Raw genomic sequence first — 18,870 nt, 5'->3', positions numbered from 1 at the left:
GGGTTGATGTGCCGAAATGGATCTATAACACATTTGGAGGTTTGAAAGGTGGTTTCTTGAAATGATCATCTCTTTCATTTTTTGCCCCTGTTCTCAAGATGGATAGCCTTTACACTCGACTGAGTCAATAGTAATTGGTTCAAACAATAATAATGAATGTCTAAGGTAACTATATAATGATCCAATATACTTAGTTACTACTTCACGTGAGTCAAGTGCAATGCCCAAATTAAGTGCCTGTTTTCTAAATTCCTCTGTAAAGCTTTGAACATCCTGACCTCTACCTTGCCTTAAGTATTGCCAATCCATTAAGGCTTTTTGTTTATAACCCAAGGGATAAAATTGTTCCTTTATTGTAGAAATGAAACTAGGCCATGAGGAAAGAAGACTACCCACACTCTTACTGCTTCACAATTTTCTCTCCCACCAGACGAGAGCAGTGCTACTCAGCCAAAGAGAGGCCAGCTGAATCTTTGCCTCGTCCTCTTCGATTTGCTGAATCCTACAATAGATTTCAATCTGCCTAATCCAATTATTAAGCTTTTCTGCATTACTTTCACCGTTAAACATGGGAAGATCAAATTTGACATCTAATTTAAAGAAAGGTTTCTTAGATGCATCCCTTGAATTTCTATGATGATGGTGATGAGAGGAAGAAGAACTTTCACTCGTGGAAGGAGAAGGAGGGGGTTCTTCTCCACCATTTCCATGCACTGAACCTTGTTCTTCTAGATTTCTCTCTTTTGCTTTCTCCAGCCTTGAAAGCAACTGACCGACATTTTCTACCATTGTATAGAAGGTTTTGCGGAAATTGCGCTCCTCTTCATGACGAGCCTCTTCATTTGCCATGTTTCTCCTTCGATGTGCACGCCCCGCTTCGGGATCGAAAGACTTTAGTTTCCCTTTGCCTCTTCGGAGCCTGTTTCTTGTTAGCATACAAACATGCAATTCACATCTAAAAATACCTGCTCTGATACCACTTGATCCAAGATCTTTTGCTTATAGATGTGTTAAAGAATTACATGCATAAATTGTAGCTTAAACATAGAAATTTAATGTGCACATGAGAGAAGAGGAGAAACACATAAACCATGAAAGAAGACAACAAGACTTGATAATGGAGTTCATCTGACTTCGGCTATGTCTCCGGGCCCTGCTCGATCAATGGGGGGGGCTTCATTCATTAAGTGGCATGAGAAAGAAGATTACAAGCATCAGTGAGAAAAAAGGAGTTTTATACCATCATACTGAAAAATGGCCGAAAAATGCAGAACTTTAATGGATAAGTAGACAACGCCATTGCATTCGTGGCATCAAGAAACGCTAAAACCATATAAAATTTGTTAAAATTTGACAAAGTGGAAATTCAGCCCTCTTGCAAAATTCTGCCTGGGTGCACTGATAATCTACATTTAAATAATAAAAATGTGGTTGACTTCCCAAAGGAGTCGATTGGCATGTTGGTTAAAGATTTGGTTAATATGGAGGAGGTCGGGCAGTCAAACCCCGCCTCCTCCTCTTTTTATATAACAAAATTTTTAATTTTAAACAAGGGTCGAGCTAGGCTTGCCTTGGGCGGCCCGCCCACCCCACCTGCGCCGACTCCGTGCAAGTGGCTGGTTGCGTTTATTTTTGGGCGTGGTTGGGTCTGTGCCCCAAGGGCTGGCCCACCACCCGTTATGCATTGTTCATTATTAATGGGGTTGGGTCTGTGCCCAAGGGCTGGCCCACCCCAAACCTTGCGTATAATCTGTGGTTCTGTGGTTTCAATAGTTCCGTGGGAGGGGTCGAGAGTCGTGGCCCACCCCTCCACCAATATATTATATTGTTACATGGTACGGGTTGGGGTGGCAGGGTTGGTGGCCCGCCACCCCTTTTTTTATATTTTTTTTGTTGTATAAAACAAACTGTGCATTTTTTAAAATTCGGTTTTTGACAGAAGGAGTCATTTAAACCAGGCAAGAATTTCGTCCAGAATTTGGCTAGAGTTGGTTAGATTTTGTCCCCCAGAAAAGTTCAAATTGTCTCTTTGTTAATCCTACCCAGTGCGCAAAAAGTCAACCCAACTTTGACTGCCTCTATCTCCCTCATCCAGACTCGGATTGGAGTTCCGCTCGTGCCGTTGGAATCAGGGCGACGAGCACTTCGGTCTGATTTCAAGTTCATCATTTTTCCACCACTTTTAATTTTAAGCCTTTTCCATGCCACTGGTGCCTGGAGATCCACATGGATCAATTATTGTCTTTTGTTTTACTACGTTACATAAGTTATGGATCTACAGGAAAATCTATAAGAACCTCTAAATCATGGTTGATTTGCAATTCCCTTTCTCTACTCCTATATCTTTGCCCCCTATAGGTTGTGTTTTGTGTGTCTTCTGAGGTCATAGAAAAGGGTTTTTAACCACAATTAGCCAGATCAGTGCTATGGTACCACTGTAATATTCCTAATTGGAAATATTCAGTGATAGAAAAAACCAAACAAAAAACATGAAACCAGAAATTAACGCACAAACAAAATTATCAGCGCCACTAGAAATCTGAGCCAAAATGCTGATCCATTTTATTATATTAATGGGAATGGAGTAAAATAGATAAGAATTCCAATTCTAATCCTCTAGAAGTCCCAAAAATTAGTGTGAGCTACCCAATCATCCCACGAGTATGCACTACTAGAAATTTGTTGAGGAATACTCCTAGAATCCCTTAAAATTCCTGCTGGAATATCTACAATTTCCTCCCCAATTTTCCCTTATTTCTTTAGCTGCCATCACACCCTTTTCGTCCTTGCCTATTGACCCCTGCGCAAGCCCTGCCAAAGACCCTCTACACAAGCCCAGAAAGGCACAATTTCATCTTAAAAATTCTTCCCAAGTCTAACTGCAGATCACCACAAATATTCAGCAAAATCCCATAGGAAGGTGCCCTCAAAAGCCCGAAACCTTAGCTACACTAGAATTTCCTTTCCCAAGAGGTGTGAATTTCTCTACTGCACCCAAAATGCACACAAATTTCACTAGAAACACATGCAAATAACCCTGAAGCAGCTCTTAAAGTGTAATGTTGGAATCTCCTATGATGGCACTTGAAGTCCATTGAAGGAAAAGGTGAGATTCCCACCTCGAAATCTCTTTTGCTAAGCACCATGAGTTGACTTGGCTGAGAAACATAAGCAAACTAGGGTTCAAATATGAAAATGGAAAAACGTCCAAAAATGGAGGCTTTTCTCTTATTTATAATTTTTTCATTTTCTCTCTCCTGGAGGGTTCCACAATTCGACCCCTCTCTCCTTCTTCACTCCAAATCGAAATTCTCCAAGGGCATTCAAATTCCCTCTTGGAGTGGCCCCCACATCCCACTATGTAAATAATTTTCCCCTTTGTGTGCTAGTGTTTAGAGCCTCCCTTCATAAAATTTAATTTAATTTCCTTTTACCCACTTTTCCTAAGTTTATGTCCAAAATTATTCTCCACCCAAAACTGAAAAATTTACAAAATTCACTTAGTTGATTTTTAATTAGAAGGAACATTATAGGAAGACTCAGCTTTTGTGGAAATCCTTGCCTTCATGGCATCCTTCTAGTCTTTAGTAACATTCATGAGGGTTTTTGAGGGGTAGCTTCCTCTCTTACTAGACTTAAGACCTATGTCACTTCTCAATTTCACCATAACCTAAAACCATGGTAGGAAAAGGGTCTATAGTAGCATGGGAAACATATGACAAGTATTAGATAGAAGAGGCTACAAGAAATTGAGTTAGATAGGGATTACACTAGGAAAGGTCCATGGTCAAACTTGCCATGTAAGAGAGGTAAATGGAGCTCCACAAGGAATTCACCCAACATTCAAAGATGGGTAAACATTCAAAGATTATCCATCTTTGAAGTGTTAAGTATCATGGATATTCCACTAGAATAGTTTGTAGCAACAAATCTAATATTATGCAGAAGAAAGTGGCATTGACTATGGATTTGTCTTTGACGCTATGGCCTCAATGGTTGCTACATGATCTCCCTCCTTCTTTGTTCCATTTTAAAATTTAACTCCTAGATGCCTTCCTCGATCATAATGCTAAAAGAATGAAATCCCTCTCTTCCTAATAACCCAATATTTAACATAGTATATAGCCATTTCAGATTAGTGTGTTTACATGCATCAACCTAAATATCATTATGTTTTTGGTCCTTCTAAAATCCTCTTGAAAATCCATACATAAAGTTGAAGTGAGATTCACTTAATACCATGATAAACAACAAGGTAACTTGCGAAAAACATAACTTCTACGTACAAATTTTAAAAAGTACCCCAAAAAAATATAAAATATAATACAAGAGATCAGTTTTAAACCTCTAAAATCACACACCTCAATAAAAACCTAAAGAAAATAATATTTATAGTAAATAAAACTTAAACCTAAACTAATGAATGTAGAGTAAGAAAAGACACTAACAATTTTAGAGGTGAGCTAATATAGGAACCAAGATCGAGTAGGAACCCACCATCATTATTTTGTAAAATTGGAACTACTATCACAAACATTAAATCTTTATTATCCTCCATCACCGTACCCTTACACCCACTGGTATATAGACTAGTTTTCTTAGTGTGCTATTCCCTGTGTATGTCACCACAATTAGGTGATAAGTAATCTATATCAATTATTATAAAGAAATTTAATGGTATAAAGAAATTAAAAATAATGGATTAATGAGAAATTAAAAACTATATATATAAAAATTAAATTGAATTGAATTGACTTGAGTTAGAATTCCTCAATTATTAAAACAATAGAAAATCTACAGCTACTAAAAGGATTCGTGGAACACTGAAGGATATATAAATAAGCTTGTACGTTTAAATGTTCATTCCTCCACGCATTACATTACGGTCAACACACTGTTTTAAACAATTAAGATGAAATTACATCCTTTCAAAAGCAATAACGGGATCAAAGGCATGCTAAGATATTCCTAATTACTAAAGGATTAATGAAAAGAAACTACATCATTTCGGAAGCAATAACTGGATTGAAAACAGTTTTTCATCCCAATAGTCTGGTAGTTCAACCCTTCCAGCTTTCACTTTGCATTATTTCATATAAAGGAGAATTCCAGCCAGGAATTTGATTTTGCTTGTATTTTTTCCATTCTTTCCACCACTTCATGAAGCTGCTTCCTTCCAAGAAAACATCTGAGGAAATGTTCCGATGGTTGATCATTGTTGTCACATAATCTGCAAACATTTCAAGACTTTCTAGCTTTTGGAGTTGATCTTGTTTGAGATTTTCCAAGTCTTTCGAAGCCTCTTCTACATGTGCCCAAAAGCAGGAATCCTGAGTGAGGGATGCGAGCTTTGTACGACGTCTCTGACCTCTTGAACCGCGAGCGTTTTCTTTCTCTTCCATCCATTTCTCAAGAACTTTATAACGACTGGGTCGCCCATCTGAAAGATAGTTTCCTTTACCATTAGACAAGCGATAATAATGCGCAATATCCAGAGGCTCTACAAGTCTTCTATATGCCGTGCCAGCGTTTATCCACTTGTTCTGGGATTGGAAATCACTTGGCAGCTCATTTCTCTTCCACATTTCAATAATATTATCCCAGAACCCAGAGAGCCTTTCCCTGCACAAATTAGCATTGATATCATTATGTTTCCTGAAGGAATCATAATATGTGATGCCATCTTCCTTCTCGCAGCGCTCTTTATACCATTCAAGCTCTGCCATAATACATTGCTTCTCGCTTAATTCAAATGCTAGCTTAGCAACATTTGTGTTATGTTTGTTTTCCATGTGTCTGGCTATTTGTAAGGCGATTGGTGCATAATCATTCTGCACGACACCAAATTCAAGAACACGTTTTAAGCATCAATTAGTACGTGAAAAGAAGAAAGTAAAATATAGAGAATGCAGATAACTATCAGTGCTTACATTCGAATTTAATATCAAATCTTACACCATAAGAAACTAACAGAAATGCTAAGCAAGGTGAGGGGATAGCCTCTTTTTCCACTTACATAAAGGAGATACGTAACATCCCATGCCCGGCAGCTATATATATATATATATATATATATATATATATATATCTATATATCTGCCGGGCATGGGATGTTAGGTATCGCCTTTATGTATTCATATATATTAATTCTAAATGTATTAAATGTGGAGAACTTTTCACTTCGAGGGTTAAATTTTTTCCAATGTCTCCTTCCATAAGAAATCCAGATTGTTAAATCTATGGTACTTGATAAGTCATTTGACTTGTATAAAACCAACTGCAATAATATTGCTTTTTAGTTCTTTCAAATCGTATTTAAAAAAGGAATTGAGTATCACCTGAACCCTAATACCAATGGCTTCGAGTTGTAATGACATTCCCATCTTGTAAGAGGACTCTGAATCAGGTTTTGCAACTCTTTCTCCACTAATTGACTTTTCTATGACATGTTTCAAAACAGAACCATACCCTATATGCACCGACAAGCAATCCTGTACGATATTATCATAAGTTTTTTCATGGCTCTGCATTGTCAAAATAAGCATCTTCAACACGGTCTCAGAGTTATCAATACAAGCTGCGCCCTCGCTTGAACAAAACATGTAAGTACCAAAAGGTCAATACGGGCTTCTCTTGGTAATTCCATCTAACTCCCTGAGAGAGTCAGGCCCGTAGTTTGTTACTGCGTAATTATACTGCAGGACACTATTAAGAAGAGTCCTACAAGCGACTTGAATAAAAGAATCAGGTACAGATTTATTGTCATTGGCCATTATGCCTTGCCAGTAAGGAAAAATACTAATCAAGGGCTCAGAAATTGATTCAAATGGTGCAAGGAGCATACGAGGAACAATATCATGTTGGGAAACCACGTGAAAAAAGTTGCCTGCCCAATTTTCACGGCCGACTGCTTCACCAAGTCCTACATCCCCCACTAGAGGACTTCCAAATGTTATACAAAAAGAAGAAGTTTGCCTCAGCCTCTTTTCCAATACCCATAGTGTGGCCAAAGTTGCAACTGCTCCTCCCAAGGCATGACCCACAAATATAATGGGTTTGAGCTTCCTTTGTTTTGAATCCGTGTAAGTCTGCATCTGTTTGGTCATGAAATACATCAATATAATCTTACTATTCTATTTTTTCAAAATTTTAATCTCTAATACGCCAAGAAGCAATCACTTTTTTATGAATAACCAACATCACTCCATCCTGAAAGGTAAAGTAATTTACCTGTGTTTGGAAATCTGTATTCTCCATAATATGTAGGAACAAATTAAGAGCTCCTTGATGGACGAGTGCTGGTTGGTCATCATTACCCTTGAGGAAACCAGAGAAGACCTTGTTGTCAGTTTGTATATTGCCCTCTCCATATTTGCTCTCCTTGACAATGAAACCTTCAATTTTATGAAACGAAGGGAAGGCAACGTATGCAACGCCTTCATACTCATTCACACTATAACTCTCTGAGTTGTTTGCAAGACGTGCCTCTTCCCAAGCCTTGGACAGTATTCCGCATGAGACAAGGAAATTTGCAATCTCCTGACCAACAGTGAACCTGCCCCAACATCTCTGTAAATTAGCAGTTATATATTACCAGAAAGTCAAGCACCAGATTATTGGATCTCCCATTACTTGACGGAATCAAAATCTCATTACTAATTACAGACCAGACCATTGTGTACCACTGTTTACCACGACCCCATTCAAAATTACAAATAAATACCATCATTTTATCACTTCAGACAAAACCGACAACTATAAAGATGTTACTACACTGAAAAATCCAATTTATCAATTCCTCCAACATACAGAATCAATGATTGGAGCCTAGACTGTTCAGTCGGAACGGACGTTAATCCTACAAACCTTCCCAATGCTTAAGAAAAAGAATTTTGAGTATGTTAAGGATTACATGCTGAATAGAGTTAGCGATGTTATGACTGTGCGCCGGCAGGTAATTGAATTAAACCCATTGAAATTAGCGCCATAGACAAAGATAAATCCACCGAAAAGTCCGATGAAACCTCAAAGAAAAACTCTTTTATCACCCACTACACAAATTTCACATTCCCCCTCCAAACCACAATAATTTTAATAAATGTAAGGTTCACCTTCTGAAATAAACACAAAATCAAAATGTGTAGTGAAAACCATATGCTGCCACTACCAATCCATTTAAAACATACGCAACATAATATCACAATGTAAGTTGCAAACTCATGCTTACCGCGGGGTAGACGACTCTGATTCCATTTTATTTGCTATTGCTTCACAATTGTTTTGGAGTATCATTAGCATGCACGGAGGTGTATTATATAGGCATAAAATTGGAGGAGGACGGCAATATCCCGGAAAATCGATGGAAGGAACAGTGCAATGGGTAACGGAGTAGGAGGAAATTGTAGTCGTCAAGGTCAATCGACGTTCATTTGCGTGGAATGATATGGTCGCCGTCAATTCTTGGTTTTTGTGGAACAATCTGGGTGCCGTACTGGCAACGTTTTCCATATGGACATAGTAACTGGCTCCATGGAAATTTCGGCATGACTTTGATTAAATCTGATTTAAATTTTTGTGTTAAATTCAAGATTTTGAATGCCATATAATTTCAGTAATAATATTAAATTCATTTCTACTATTAAAAAATACAATTCAAACACGATTAAAAATATATAGATTTTTAAACAAATACCGTCTAAACAAATTTATTCACTACCTTAATAGACAACGCCTTTCCATATGTATCTATATAAAACGATGTTTGAACAAAAGCGAAGGTGGGAAGAAATTCCCAAATTCTTTCCCGAAACTTCGTGTGAAATGGGTAAAATATTGGGTATCTAAATTGTTGAAGATAGGTCCTGAATTTTCCATATGTATCTATATATAGAGCCATGATTGGACAAAAGCGAAGGTGGGAAGAAATGGCGTACGCTAGACTCCCAAAGATGTGCACATTTTCTGCTTCCCACCCTCTTTTTCGGATTTCCGTCATCAACGTTTTTGGGACTCCATCCCTCTTCACATCGTCCGTCTCCTCCGTTTTGACCCCCGAATTGACGTTGACAAGGGCACATGGTCCAATAGTCCATGAAGTCATTACGATACGGTGCACAGTGGTAGATTAGGCAAAATATTATTATTAGCAATTGTATTAAGAGGGGCAAAGGAACACTAAAAGGAGGAGTGGGAATGTGGAAAGTTATAATCAAGTAAAAGAGCAACAAGGTCTGTTTAGTAGGCATGAATGCAAAGAAACATGCAAACAAGTCAGCTACAAGTAAGCCGCAACTATAAAAATAATGCAAGCATAAACGAAACCAATAAATAGAGCCCCTTAAGAAGCCGAAAAATGAGTTAATAATCTACACTGAACATTTGCCTCCCCTTGCTATAGTCTTCAATACCCCTAAAACAATTGCAATGACAAACCAGGATAGTCCATATACCATAACACTTTTGTTACAATGTGCAATGTTTAAGTGATAAACAATTCCATATTGGTAAAGGAAAAATCTAAGTGATAACAAGATTTCCCAAATCTGTCCCCGCAAGCCTGAATACTTGAAATGCTCATGTTTTTCATCCCACCAGGATTCCCAACTCTTTTCCTGTGGCACACCAGTACCTCCACGACTGTTGATCCCCTTGTTCCAATTTGTCCAGTCATCTACAATTTTTTGCCACTCAAATCCAGAAGGATTAAATAGGAAACTTGCAAATAGCCATGTCTCGACCATAAACCACATGGAAAAAGTGATAAAGAGATACGCGAGAGTAGGCGAGAGTATTACGACACGATTGGCCATAGAAATTGTACACAATCAATAGAAACATCAACTCAAGTCCTTTGACAAAGTGACTGAGTGAGTAAAAGTGGTAATTATCTACAAACTTGGCATCAACGACAACAAAACTACGCCCAACTCTGTATTTTTCTCCACTATGAAGTAATGGCTAGCCATAATAATGTGTCTTTGTGCCAAGAGAGAAAGTAAAGAAGCCTCGCACAACCACGAAGACATTTTTTTTTTAACAAGGAAAATAACAAGATTTCTTTGGACAATCATTCGCTAATCAGTAAATTTCAAGCTATTTCATATAATTACAAAACCAAATTAATTAGTAAATTTCAAACTATTCCATATAATTACAAAACCATTTATATGGTTTTTATGAAATCCAACAATTTAAAGAGTTGAGAACTAACATACATTCAGCTCTAAATACATCCCATAATATGTGAATATAATTTAATTATTCCCAACAAATATATGGATTCAAGCTTTAACTTATAAGGGATTAAATTCCACCCTTTCAGTTAGAAACACTTCATGTCTGCTCCTATGCTGAACACAGTTTGCAATTACAAACAGTGTGCCAAAAACACACACAACACATAGCGCACAACGCACAATTCCGAGAATGAAGATATGGATATACCATTCATAGTTCGCCACACAACTGCATTACAAAATATATAAATCCTTGTGTACAAAATTGAGCACACCTTCATTTGATCTCAGCCTAATTTTAGACAATAAAATGACCCTAGAAGATACTCTGAACTCCATTGTGGTTTCCATTAGGAAGAGAATTACACACACTGAACATATGGCTCCAGTATTATTTATTATCGTCAACAAACAACTTGCATAGGGATCAATTCTTGCCACAACCAGATTTAACATAGCCATCAAAGGGAGTCACTACTAGATAGAAAAGAATAACAACATTAAAACCATCGTAGCTCGAACCAGACTTGAACCCACCACTGCTACTAATTTCATCGGATTGAATGTGTTGAAACTCGATAAGAATATTGTTAGAATTCCCCACTTTATCATAACTGGCATCAACACCCTGTTCGGTTTTGGTGAGCTCGGAAACATTTGACCTCGCATTGGAGAAATTCCCATCATTTAACATAACAAAGGACAACAAAATCTCGTGATGGCTATCGTTTGGCTCAACATTTTCTTCATGGCTGTAGCTCTAGACATCGCTGTGAGCTTTCTCAGAAACTATAGTGGGTTTCTTTTCATCACAATTCTCAGACTAGTCTATGTGATAAATATTCCAATGAAGGGTGGCCTGCCTATTCTTCTGGCTCTCCACCAACTTCTTAGCCTCATTAAATAGAATTTTATTGCCCTGAGCAGAAGGGAACATAGCTTGTTGCAGAAGGCCAAGATAACTTGTCTTACTAGCTCAGTTCTCATTCTCCAATGCATTAAAACAACCCAATGAACCCCCCAAAGCAGACAAATTTCACTGGTCTAACTTAGTTCCCAACCTCAAATCCTGAAACTTGTCCCATTTCTGTGTTATTTTCATACAATCAAAGCCCCCAACAGAGCTCAACCTAGGAATCGTTGATTCTTCCCTATCGGATTCGAACCGTGGGCTGGTTCTCCGCAATCAACTGAATAAATCCCGTTGGGAATTTTCTGGTAAATTCCAAAACAAATAAACTGAACATAGAGACAATGATTTGTTTTGCCACATGATCTTAGGATAGGGAAGCTACAATTGATTTCTGAGAACAGAATATTACACACACACCCACAAAAACTTTGTATTCATTAAAAAGATGCCTGATACAAACTTCTTCCTCACACAGAGGCATTACACCAGCTCCAAAAGGAAATTTTCTCTATCTTTTTTAGAAATTTTACATTACTGTGTGTAAAATTTCCTTTTACATTTACTGTTGTAAAATAAAAAAAACTTTTACATTCGTGAGCTGTTGTTGCTCTCATTTCATTACATTGCATATTCAACCCAAAAACACACATTCGCACTGTTGTGCATTACATTTCATTTCACTGAATCAACCAAAAAAAATTTCCACACGCTGTTGTGCATTCCCATTCACACTGCTGTGTGTATTCACTGCGCGCTTCCCTCACATTACATTACACTACTCTGTTCTGGGTTTTTGATTCGCACTGCTGTGCGTTTTTCATTACAATACAAAGTCAACGAACAACATAAAAAAACATAATACATAAAATACGTTTTTACTATGCCCATACCTCCGTAAAAATAAAAAAACATTAAAATTAAAACTCTTTACCAATACTCTACGAACACAATTAATTTCCTTTATGTTTTACTGGCGGTCAAACAAAACTTTACTTCACGTAATGTTCATGTGCAGGGTTGTATGCAACTTTGACTTTAATCAACGACTTCAAACCTTCACTTTAATTGAACGATCATCGCTCGATCAAGTCACCCAAACATTATGTCCCGATAAAAAGTGGTTTTGAAACCGTACTATGAACACGCGTCAAATTTTGATTGCACCGGGGGCGTTTGAGAGAATACCACTCCTTCCGCAAAAGTGGTCCGATGGAGTCTGAGTGGTTTTCCTCAGCTATTTTCGTAGGAGTAAATGTGCGCAGATGAAATTAATATTTCAACACTCCCCTTTAATTTCAACTGCTGGGCTATCAGCCATACCCAAACACTTCCTCAAAAATTCAAAGCTTTTCTGGTCCAATGGCTTTGTCAGAATGTCTGCAACCTGTTCTTGAGTCCTGCAATGTTTTAAAACAATTTCTCCATTGCTAACCAATTCTTTGATGTAGTGAAACCTTGTGTCAATGTGTTTCGTTCTCTTATGAAACACCGAATTCTTTGATAATGCAATAGCTGAGCTATTGTCACAAAAAATCACCGTTCCTTTTTCCTGCTCTTGGCCTAAGCTCCTTAACATTCTTCTCATCCAAACTGCTTGAAATGCTGCTGCTGTAGCTGCCACATATTCTGCCTCTACTGTAGACAATGCTACAATAGGCTGCTTTTTAGAAGCCCATGAAATGGCTCCTGAACCCATGTGAAAGACATAACCGGATGTGCTTTTCCGATCATCTACACTTCCAGCCCAATCACTATCAGTGTATCCAATTAAATCTGAACATTTTGAGACAGTATATAAAATGCCAAACCTTTTAGTATCTTTAACATACCTCAGAATTCTTTTTGCTGCCTGCCAATGTGCCTCTTTTGGCCTCTCCATGAATCTAGAAATTAAATTAACATCAAACATTATATCTAGCCTAGTTGCAGTCAAATACATTAGGCTGCCAACTATGCTCTTATACAAGCTAGGATCAAAATCCTTGCTGCTGTCCTCTTTGTTCAGTTTTAATCCCATTATCGTGGGAGTGATTGTTGTCTTGCTATCCTGCATATTAAATCTGCCCAACACTTCATTTACATATTTTTCTTGCGAAATAAAAATTCCATTTTCATTTTGATCTACTTCTATTCCTAAGAATTATCTCAGTAAACCCATGTCACTCATCTCAAATTCTTCTTTCATGACTGTTTTGAAGTTTTCAGTAAGGTAGTCACAATTACCTGTGAAAATAACATCATCAACATAAAACACAACAATTAGTATTTTACCATCCTTTTCTTTGATGTAGAGGGTGGGTTCTCCCTCACATTTTTCAAATCCTTTTTCCAGTAGATAGGAATCTATCCTACTGTACCACGTTCTTGGCGCTTGCTCAGCCCATAAAGAGCTTTCTTCAATCTGCACACTTTGTGCTCTTGGTTTTTCTTTTCATATCCTAGAGGTTGTTCAATATAAACCTCTTCCATTAACACTCCATTTAGGAATACTGACTTCACGTCCATTTGGTAAACTTTCCACTTGTTTTGTGCGGTTGTGGACAACATTGCTCTCATTGTTTCCATTCTTGAAACTGGTGCGAAAGTCTCATCATAGTCTCTCCCATACTGCTGCTTGTATTCCTTGACAACCAGTCTTGCCTTGTGCCTTTCTATCTTGCCTTCAACATTACTTTTGGTCTTGTAGACCCATTTAACTCCAATGACTTCTTTACCTTTTGGTAGCTCAACTAAATCCCATGTCTTGTTTCTTTCTATGGCATTCATCTCCTCATCCATAGCTTCTATCCATTTCTGATCTTTAATTGCATCTTCGAAATGAATATGGCCATCAACATGACAATACAAAGCAAACAAGGAATTCATACCTTCATCATAAATATCACTTAAATTTATGAATTTCTTACCTCTTTAATTTGGTGTACAAGTGCTTGAAGACGCACTTGAATTTTCTCCTTGTGGTGTGCTAGGAGAAGCACTCTCATTTCTCCTCAAGGGTGTCACTTGCTGCCCTTGTGTTGGCGTTGTTGTTTGGGGATGTATTTCAGCGATTTCTTCATCATCTTCTTTATGAGACAAACAGTTTTTAACACTCATTGTTTTCTCTATGCTTCCATCCTAAGCTTCCTCCTCAATGAATTGAACATCTCTACTCACAAAAAACTTCTTGGTAGATGGGATATACAACCTGTAAGCTTTGGATTCCTCACTGTATCCAATGAAAATACATTTCTCCCCTTTGCTATCCAACTTCTTTCTTAGTTGATTTGGAATGTGTGCATAGGCCACACAACCAAAAACTTTCATGTGGGTGACTCCTTGCTTTCTCCCACTCCATGCTTCTTCTGGCACTTTTTTCATCACAACTTTTGTAGGACACCTATTCAAAATATATACTGCACAGTGTATAGCTTCAATTCAATAATCATTTGGCAAATGCTTTGCCTTTAGCATGCTCCTCGCCATATCCATGATGGTCCTATTCTTCCTTTCAACAACTCCATTTTGCTGCAGAGTGTACCTTGCTGTAAATTGCTTGTGTATTCCATTTTCTCTCCAAAACCGTAGGAATTCCTTGGAGATATACTCACCTCCTCTGTCAGTTCTAAGAACTTTGATATGCAGCCCGCTTTGGTTTTCCACAAGTGCTTTGAAATTTTGAAAATTTTCAAACACTTCACTTTTGTTCTTTAGGAAATAAACCCAAGTTTTTCTAGTAAAATCATCAATGAAAGTTAGAAAATATTGGCTGCCTGCTAGTGATGGAGTTTGCATTGGTCGACATAAGTCTGAGTGGACAATCTCTAAGGGTGATTTTTCCCTTATTCTTTTCCCTGATGAAAAACTTTCTCTGTGTTGTTTCCCCAATATACAACCTTCACAAAGGTTGTCCGGTTTCTCTATTAATGGTAATCCTCTTACCATTCCTTTTCTACTCGACAATTTAAGACCTTCAAAGTTGAGATGTCCAAATCTCAAGTGCCACAACCAATTTTCATCTTTTGGTACACTTTGGAAAGCCTCTTGGGTAACTGCTACAATTACTTCTTTGTTTTTCAAATCTGCTCTTATTCTAAGAGGGAACATCCTGTTCCTCGTCATCTTCACTTCAGCAATGCATCTTTTGTTGGGTGCTCTATCCATGATGGTGCATACATCATTTTCAAAGAAGACATTGTAACCTTTTTGAACAAGCTGTCCAATACCTAAGAGGTTACACTTCATTCCAGGAACATAATAGACATCTACTATGGTTTTCTTTTCTCCTTTCTTTGTAAATATTTTTACTTCTCTTTTTCCCATAACAGAAATTTTACTATCAGTACCAAGTGTGACTTGTGATTTCACATTTTGATCTAAAGCAGAAAATAGAGCTATGTTTCCTGTCGTATGGTTACTACAATCGGAATCTAGAAACCATATATCTTCACTGTTTGTTTCAGCCTTGTTACAAGCTAAAAGCACATTATCTTGGCTAATATTTTCTCTAGTGATATTTGCACTAGATCTATTACTCATATCATGCTGCTTCTTCCTACATTCATTTGCATAATGCCCATATTTTTTACAATAATAACATTGGACATTGGATTTTTCATACCTTTGTCCTTGAGCATGATGATGTCCACTTTGTTGACTGCTGCCTCTTCCTTGAGAATTTTCTGGACTGTTCCTTCCACCTCTATTTTGGCTTCTGCCTCTTCCTCTCTTGTTTCCTCTGCCTTGACCTCTTCCTCTTCCAAAATACATCTGGGTCTTGAAGGCTTGTTCTAGAGATGAGTTTTCATTTCTACTCAACCTCTGTTCATGTGTTATCAGTTATGCATGAAGTTCATCAACTGAAAAGTTTGTGAGATCCTTTGTCTCTTCTATGGTGGTGACAATCACATCGAACTTTGAGGGTAGGACCCTCAACAGTTTCTCCACAATCCTCCTTTCTTCAAGAGTTTCTCCATGAGACCTTATCTGTGTGACCAGACCAATCACATGTGTGAAGAATGAGTCAATATTATCTCTCCTCAGCAACTGTATTTTTGCTGTCTTCACTTTCTCCATTCCTTGATAGGCTGTCTTGAGAGTTTGCCATGCTTCTTTGGATGTCTTGGCTGCTGCTATCCTTGGAAACACACTCTCATGCACTGCTTGATACAAACATACGAGGGCTTTGGAATCCTTCTTCTTATTGCTCTTTAATAGATCTTTCTCTGCTTGAGTTAATCTATTAAACTCATCTTCATCTCCTAGTTCTTCAAACCCATATTCAACAAGTTCCCATAAATCTTGTGAGGCAAACAGGGCTCTCATGGTTATTGCCCAATAGTGATAGTTTTTCCCATTAAACTGTGGGAGTTAGGTATTAAAGATACCCATGCTAGTGCTTGCGCTGGAACTGGAGCCAACCATTCTTGCACTCTAAACTATGCTTCACATATTTTACTGTGTATTAAAAAATCACTGAGTGTCTTCAACAGCAACACAAAAAAAACTTTGAGAAATACCTGGATCCTTTCTTCACTGAGTCTTCACTCTGCTGGAGAAGCTGCTGCAGTAAGAAAATCCTTCCCTTCAGCTTCTTTGACACTTTCAAAGAGCCTGGACAAGCTCTGATACCACTGTCGGGAATTTTTTGGTAAATTCCAAAACAAATAAACTGAACACGGAGACAATGCTCTATTTTGCCACAGGATCTTAGGACAGGGAAGCTACAATTGATTTCTGAGAACAGAGTGTTACACACACACCCACAAAAACTTTGTATTCATTAAAAAGATGCCTGATACAAACTTCTTCCTCACATAGAGGGATTACACCAGCTCCAAAAGGAAATTTTCTCTGTCTTTTTTAGAAATTTTACATTACTGTGTGTAAAATTTCCTTTTACATTTACTGCTGTAAAATAAAAAAAACTTTTACATTCGCGAGTTGTTGTTGCTCTCATTTCATTACATTGCATATTCAACCCAAAAACACACATTGGCACTGTTGTGCATTACATTTCATTTCACTGAATCAACCAAAAAAATTTTACACACGTTGTTGTGCATTCCCATTAACACTATTGTGTGTATTCACTGCGCGCTTCCCTCACATTACATTACACTACTCTGTTCTGGGTTTTTGATTCGCACTGCTGTGCATTTTTCATTACAATACAAAGTCAACGAACAACATAATATAAAAATATATAATATATATATATATATATATATATATATATATATAATACATAAAATACTTTTTTTACTATGCCCATACCTCCATAAAAATAAAAAAACATTAAAATTAAAACTCTTTACCAATACTCTACAAACACAATTAATTTCATTTATGTTTTACTGGCGGTCAAACAAAACTTTACTTCACGCAATGTTCATGTGCAGGGCTGTATGCAACTTTGACTTTAATCAACGGCTTCAAACCTTCACTTTAATCGAACGATCATCGCTCGATCAAGTCACCCGAACATTATGTCTCGATAAAAAGTGGTTTTGAAACCGTACTATGAACACGCGTCAAATTTTGATTGCATCGGGGGCGTTTGAGGGAATACCACTCCTTCCGCAAAAGCGGTCCGATGGAGTCTGAGTGGTTTTCCTCAGCTGTTTTCGTAGGAGTAAATGCGCACAGATGAAATTAATATTTCAACAAATCTGAACTTGCATTAACATTTCTCAAGTGAGCAAAACAGAAGCCCTTGGCCCTAAGCTTGGACTCACGCGCCATCCTCAATTCAACTTGTAGGTGCACGCTCTCCCACTGCACCATATGGCTCAAATTCGACGACCCATTAGACAATTAAGCATCGGTTGCAATAATTGATTCGGACTTGGGCTTGTGCGTCATAGGGTCAATTCCCATCTACAACAAGCGCTTCTTCAAGTGTATATTCTAGTAGTTATTGATCCCACTCCTTTCTAACAGGCAAAGATTTGTTGTTGAATTAGACTACAGGAATCTAACAACAAGAGTGTGGAACAGTTGAAGGAAGGAATCAATGCGAGGGATCAAGGCCAGAACCAATTTCTTGTACGCTGATATGTGTCAGGGTGTTGTGTCGGCCATTTGCGATCAAGCAACGGTGTTGTGCTAGCCATCTGCGGTCAAGCAACACGACTCAAAACTCTTTCCACTCGTAAGTTTCTTACTCGACAAAGGACGACGAAAACGAAGAATCCTAATTAGTTGCAACGACGAAAATGAAGGATTCTGATTGGTTGCAATGAACAATGTTTGCACACCGAAGTTCATAGAGAGAACGCCTTTGGCATAGTTAAGCAAAAATTATTATTATCTCTGCGGTCTAGCCAGGTATTACTCATTGGGTATTAAATTGACTGCCTATTAATTTAGTTAAACATTTCAAATATTTTTAGTTGGGTAGAGTGCAATTTCAAAAAAATATATATATATATATATATATATATATATATATATATATATTTTAAATTTTTGTAAATTATTTTATTCTCATTCAGTTGATCACATTGGTTATTCATTTTAACATATTATTGTCAAATGCCTTGGCGGGTTTCATTTTAGCATATTATTGCCAAATGCCTTGGCAAACCAGTTATTTCTAAAGAGAAAGTCAAGGGCCTAGATAGAAAGTAGCTGGTGGGAAAGTGCTTGCTTATGAGAAAGTTCCGGGTCTGGAGAAAGCAGGGCCAAGGAACGCAGGGCTTTAGAAAGCAGGTCCAATGGGTTGGGAAACAGCTACCTTCT

General features: G+C 37.7%; 2 pseudogenes across 1 annotated transcript; both read right to left on the bottom strand.

The window, feature by feature from the left end:
* Positions 1-4,943: 4,943 nt before the first annotated feature.
* On the bottom strand, positions 4,944-8,275 carry LOC149243855 (lipase-like PAD4; annotated as a pseudogene). Its single transcript, XR_016245809.1, has 4 exons — positions 8,228-8,275; positions 7,231-7,555; positions 6,339-7,094; positions 4,944-5,831 (listed from the first exon to the last, which is right to left on the bottom strand). The product of XR_016245809.1 is annotated as a lipase-like PAD4 (transcript).
* Positions 8,276-10,551: 2,276 nt separating this feature from the next.
* LOC149243854 (uncharacterized) lies at positions 10,552-18,242 on the bottom strand (annotated as a pseudogene).
* Positions 18,243-18,870: the final 628 nt, after the last annotated feature.

This window comes from Pinus tabuliformis, chromosome 8 (genome assembly GCF_031772625.1).
Source record: "Pinus tabuliformis cultivar Carrire ecotype Pingquan chromosome 8, CPIR1, whole genome shotgun sequence".
In the NCBI taxonomy this organism is placed as follows: Eukaryota; Viridiplantae; Streptophyta; class Pinopsida; order Pinales; family Pinaceae; genus Pinus; species Pinus tabuliformis.
This window is presented reverse-complemented; position numbering and strand designations above follow the sequence as displayed.